We start from the raw sequence: 6,235 nt of genomic DNA, 5'->3' as shown, positions 1-6,235 counted from the left end.
AAAGAAGTAGTATAGAATATATAAAGAACTCTTAAAATAGAAAAAGTCATGTAATCTAATGGAAAAATTGCCAACAGACTTAACAGTCACTTTATAAAAGAGGATCTACATATGGCCAATAAAGGTTTGAAAATATACTAGATCTTTTTAGAGACTAAGGAGCTGCAAACTAAAACCTCAATGAAATACCATTACATACTCACCAGAAGAGCTAATGTCTTAATATCTGAAAAGTACCAGTGTTGAAAGGGACATGGAACAAGGAGAACATTTATAATCCCTGGCAGAAATGAAGAATTTATATAACTGTGTTGAAAGATAGTATAGCTGTTATCAATTAAAGCTAAATATATGACCTGGTAATTCCACCTGTAGATAAATACCTAGCAGAAATGAGCATACATGTGCATTAAAAGACATGTACAAGAATACTCACAGTAGCAGTATTTGTAATAGTCCCAAACTGGGAACTACCTTAATGTTCATCAAGAGTAAAATAAAAAATTGATTTTATTTCATGTTTTGATATGCACACATTCTACCAACACTCTGGAAGTTGGCTTCCACCCACACTTACATTGTATTCACCTTGCATCTCCTTGAACTCTTATGCATCATGGTCCCACTGGAATTCTGTGCTTATGGGGCTTTATGAATGCTACATGCAAATGGGATGGCAAGAGATATGCTACATGCAAATGGGATGGCAAGAAAATGCACACATTTTCTTAATCTTCTCTGCTCACACATATACTTCATTGTTCCATTGGACTTCACTTGCAAAATACAATATAAAAAATAAAATTATGAAGAATTTGGAGACAACAACAACAGAGCAACAAATGAAGTATGTGCCCTTCTGAGTGGGGTCATTCCATGAAACTAGCTCTTCATATTAATCATACTTCAATGAAAAGTTTATTAAAAACAAAGTGAACAATGGATATCCTTTGAGAGCTCCTTCACAGTTTAGCAAATAAAGTCAGGATTCCTTAGGCTAAAGTAGAGTTTTAAAATTTTTGATCTTAACTCCCATCCTTTACTCCCTTCCCTACATACCAAATTATCCTTCCCAATACAGGCATACCTTGGAAATACTGCGGGATTGGTTCTAGATCACTGCAATAAAGTGAACGTTGTAATAAAATGACCTACACAATTTTTTTTGTCTCCTAGTGAAAATAAAAATTATGTTTGCAATACACTGTAGTCTGTTTAAATATGAAATAGCATTATGTCTAAAAAAAAGGTATTTACCTTAATTGAAAAATACTTTATTTCTTCAATGTCCAAGAGCAGAAGATTAAAAAAATACTTTATTTCTAAAAAATGCTAAGAATGATCCAAGCCTTCAGTGAGTTATAATCTTTTTGCTGGTAGAGGGTCTGGCTTCGATGTTGATGGCTGCTGACTGATCAGAGTGACGGTTGCTGAAAGTTAGGGTGGCTGTGACATTTTCTTAAGATAAGACAACAATGAAGTTTGCCACATTGATTGACTCTTCACAAAAGATTTCTCTGTAGCATGCAATGCTATTTGATAACATTTTACCCACGATAGAACTTCTTTCTAGATTTGAGTCAATCCTCTCAAACTCTGTCACTGCTTTATCAACTAAGTTTATGTAATCTTCTAAATCCTTTATAGTCATTTCAACAATGTTCACAGCATCTTCACCAGGAGTAGATTTCATCTAAAAAAAATCACTTTCTTTGCTCATCCAAAGGAAACAACTCCTATCTGTTAGAGTTCGATCACAAGATTGCAATAATTCAGTTTGACCTTCAGGCTTCACTTTTCATTCTAGTTCTCTTGCTATTTCTACCATATCTTCAGTTACTTCCTCCACTGAAGTCTTGAAGCCCTCAAAGTCAACTGTGAGGGTTGCAATCAACTTCTTTCAAACTCCTGATAATGTTGCTCTATTGACCTCTCATGAATTACAAATATTCTTAATGGAATCTAGAATAGAGAATTCTTTCCAGAAGGTTGCCAATTTACTGTGCTCAAATCCATCAGAGAAATTACTATCTATGGCAGCAATAGCCTTATGAAATGTATTTTTGGAATACTGAGACTTGAAAATGAAGATTACTCCTTGAAAAAAGATTACTCCTTGATTCATGGCTGCAGAATGGATGCTGTGTTGGCAGGCATGAAAACGACATTCATTTCCTTGTATGTCTCCATCAGAACTCTTGGGTGAGCAGATGCACTGCCAATGAGCAGTAGTATTTTGAAGGCAATCTTTTTTTCCTGAGCAGTAGGTCTCAACAATGGGCTTAATATATTTGGTAAAGCATGCTATAAACTGATGTGCTGTCATCCAGCCTTTGTTGTGCTATTTTTTTTGCAGAGTAGATTTATCATAATTCTTAAAAGCCTTAGGATTTTTGGAATGCTAAAAAAGCATTGGTTTCAACTTAAAACCCAACCAGCTGCATTAGCTACTAATACGAGAGTCAGCCTGTCCTTTGAAGCACTGAAACCAGGCATTTACTTTGAAAATCTGTTGTTTGGTGTAGCCACCTTCATCAGTTATCTTAGTTAGATCTACTGGATAACTTGCTGCAGCTTTTCTGCCTCACTTGATTAAGCAGGAAATGTCAAGTAGCTCTCCCTCACCAATTCTGGTCCCTGTTGTCACAGCATCAGCCTGTTGCCCCTCCCAGTACTTACCAGCACCTGCAATGATTGGGTTGATAAATTTGCCTCTTAGAATGTAAGCTCCAAGCTGTCTTGTTTATGGTTGTAGCCTGAGGGCCAAGAACAACATGCAGAACACCACACACGCTTAAAAATGTTCCATCTCATCCCACTCTTTTGGAAGGGTGGTTGAAGGCTTTCCTTGTCTGCTTGGTTCCCCCCTCTGCCCATTGAACATTCTCAGCCAGCTAGCAGGATTTTGTTTTGGTGAGGGAACATTAGAGGCATGTGAGACAGGAAAGCAGGGCTCAGGGCTGGCACTGGGAGGCAGGAAGATACCAAGTGGAGATATGCATGTTCTAGAGAGAAGATATTTTCTAGGAAAGAGAAAAGTATGTTTAAAGTGGATTTTGGAGGTCTCTACTATGTGGGGAGGCTCTCTCTTTTTCTCAGAAAATCATCAGTACAGCCCATAAGACTTGCAAAGCATTTGCAGGTCTTGTGAGGAGGGGAGGATCATTCTTCCTCATGCTGTGTAAGGAAGGCACGGAAGCCTCAACACTCTGGTCACCTGTAGGTCACACCTTTCCTTTGGCCAACATGGACTGTTAAGTGTGGTGAGATTAGGTTATGCTTTCTTTGGGTGTTCCTTTGCCAAATATTCCTCCCTAGGAAGCCTAGTGTGGAAAAAACTTGGTGGGTGACAGCAAGGATGCTGGAACCTGACTTCTGTGAAAGCCCAGTTCTGCCCCTTCCCAGGTGCGTGAACTTCAACAAGTTGCTTAGCTTCTCTGTAAAGTAGGTATACTACCACTACCTATCGCAACATTTGCTTTGATGCGTAAATAAGATAATGCATGTATACAATGACTGGCAACATATATGCCCCTTACATGGTAGTTTTTATTCTCTCCCCTTTGGGAGGCAAACACTTGGAGGCCAGAGTCTCTGAGAAGAGATTCCATTTCATAATTTCAAATCCCAGGAAAGAGCCCTGCACAATGTCTAATGGGGCAATTTCAAAAGTATTTGGGGGCAAATCTAGGTTTTCAAATATTCAAACTTGAAATAAATGTGTTCTCTTGCATAGCAATCCCTTCCAAAGGACCAGTATCCTATTGTCATTTGTTTAAGTTTATACCTTTCCCACTTCCCTCCTCAAAAAGAGGATCGTGGAACACCTAACAAATCAAACAACAAACAGATAACATAAAATCTCAATTGAATTATTTTGATTTGAGAATATTAGTGGCACAAAAATAAGTTTGGAAATAAAATCTTTGGGGCTGTTTCTTCACTTCTTCCTTCTTTTCTACCAAGGAAACCTACAAGTCATCGCTCGCTGTCATTTATTGCCCAGTATGTGAGATCTTTCATATGTATCTTGTCTCTTTAAGGTTCTGTCAGAGTAGGACAATGATGTCTTTTGTTCAGTATTCCTTGTAATTCCTAACTCTGTAGTTTGCATGTGGCACATGCTCAAGACGGGCTAGGGTGACTTGCATGGTGTTTGAGAACTAGGCGATCCCAATACCTCATTGTATTGTCATTTTGGCACCTTGCACAAGCCTCAAACATACTCCCGATTTGTTTTTGGTTCTACTAGTAGAAGACTGTTAGAGAAGACCCTTTGCCTATTCAGTAGACACCTGCCTGAGGCCTCCTAGTGGCTGGAGAAAACCCTGCTCACTGTCTTGCCACTCAAAGGGTCAGGTTTGCCCCTGTGTCTGTCTGTCTGTCTGCATGGAGCCCCAGTGAGCTTTCTCGAACCTCATCAGCTTCAGAGCTTGTGTCTTCCTTCATGGAGCACCTCTCTGGACAGAGCTTTGTGGGTCTTGGACTTTGGATCTGCCTGACTCACCCATTCATCCATCCACTCACTCTTTCGTTACTTGTTACTGAGTCTTCCTGCACCCAGGGCTCTCCGAGGTGCCGGGGATAGAGCAGTGAAGGAGACACATCAGGTTTCTACTCTCATAGAGTTGACATTCCAGCGCAGGGAGTGGTGGAGATAAATATTGACAAGCAAAATAAGTCAACAAGAGTTCAGATCAGCATATGTTTCATGAGAACTTTCAGCAGGGAGGATTTGAAGAGTCTTTGGTGGCAAACTAGCTTAAGCAGGAAAAGAAATACGTTGTCTCACTTGGCTAGGAGACGACTGGGAGGGTTCGCAGGGTTGAAAGAAGAGCTGCTGCCACAGAGACTGCAACCACAGGGACTCCTGCTAGAAATCTCACTCTCTCTCCCTCATTTTCACTTGTTCTATCTTGCCTGCATCCTGAAAATAGGACTTTGACCCATGGCATGGAATATGGACACTGAAGGACCAGAAGATAGACATTGAAGACCCTGATTCACATCTCATTTTAGAAATCTCACCTGGAAGAGAATATGTCTCTTCCAGTATAGCAACTCCAGGCAAGGATTCTGATCAGTTTCCCTTGGGGTTTGCGTCCATCTCTTAGGTTAATCACTGTGTTGAAGCAAATGGGTTCTGCAATTGATCAGGCCTGAATGTGTCTCAACCCAATAAGAACGAGGTGGAATCTGTAAACTGAAGGCCGAGCTCACAAAAAGTGTCAGGCAATGGAAAGAATGGATTTCATAGCCTCTTCCAGTGCTCCGTCCTGGATCAGAAGATCTAGCAGCCAGGGCACTAATGGGAACTAAGTTCCTCCAAAAAGTTCTTCATCAATAGCCTTCTGTAGTTTTGGGATTTCCCAGAATTAATCCCAGGGTAAAGCATAATCCCAGCATGAGAGTGGATTTGTACATTATGTTGCCATCAGGGGCCATATGAAAGAGGGTGCTGTGTAGACCCAGAGAGGCCTGGGTTTAGCTCCTGGCTCTGATATGCGCCTGTGACCTTGTGCAAGTTATAGCTTGGGACCTGCATTCTCTCTCTCTCTCTTTTTTTTTTAACTCAGTGGTAAGAACCAAGTTCTCTCATTTGTGAAGGCTTTCTGCAAGGATGAAATATCATAAATAAAAGATTATGCCGAAATGATGCATTCAGTTTCTTATCCTTGGGAACACTTGGATCTAGAGTGTAAAATAAAGGTGAATTCTCCCACTCCAACCAGGAAAAAGAAGTATTACAGAGCATTGAGATTACCCAAACATCAGGGTAGAGAGAGCTGCTCTGAACCCCAGGTTGCCTGAGACCTTCCGTAAGCAGCCAGGAATCTCCTGCCCTGGCACTGAGGAGGCTCCCATAATGCTTTTTACGACCCTTCCTGTCCTCCGTTTGTCGTTTGTAGGGCTTGATGCTCCAGAAGTTTGAAGGTAGCTATTAATTTTATACAATCTTATTTGATAATTACAGTGTTTCTGCCTATCATTTTTGAGTTAGATTATAAAATCTTCCAGAATAAAAGAAAAACTGCAATTCATTCATTTATGGTAAAAGAATAATGTTTAATAAAATGGCACGAGAAAGAGTATGTGCAAAACTGCAACCAGAATGTTTGGTTTAAGTGCCCTACAGTCACTTAATAGCTGCGTGACTGTAGGCAAGTTTCTTCATCTTTTCTATACCTCAGTCTTTTCCTCTGTAAAATGGGGATAATCATAATATTTGGCTTAT

Source organism: Microcebus murinus, chromosome 8 (genome assembly GCF_040939455.1).
Source record: "Microcebus murinus isolate Inina chromosome 8, M.murinus_Inina_mat1.0, whole genome shotgun sequence".
Lineage (NCBI taxonomy): Eukaryota > Metazoa > Chordata > Mammalia > Primates > Cheirogaleidae > Microcebus > Microcebus murinus.
This window is presented reverse-complemented; position numbering follows the sequence as displayed.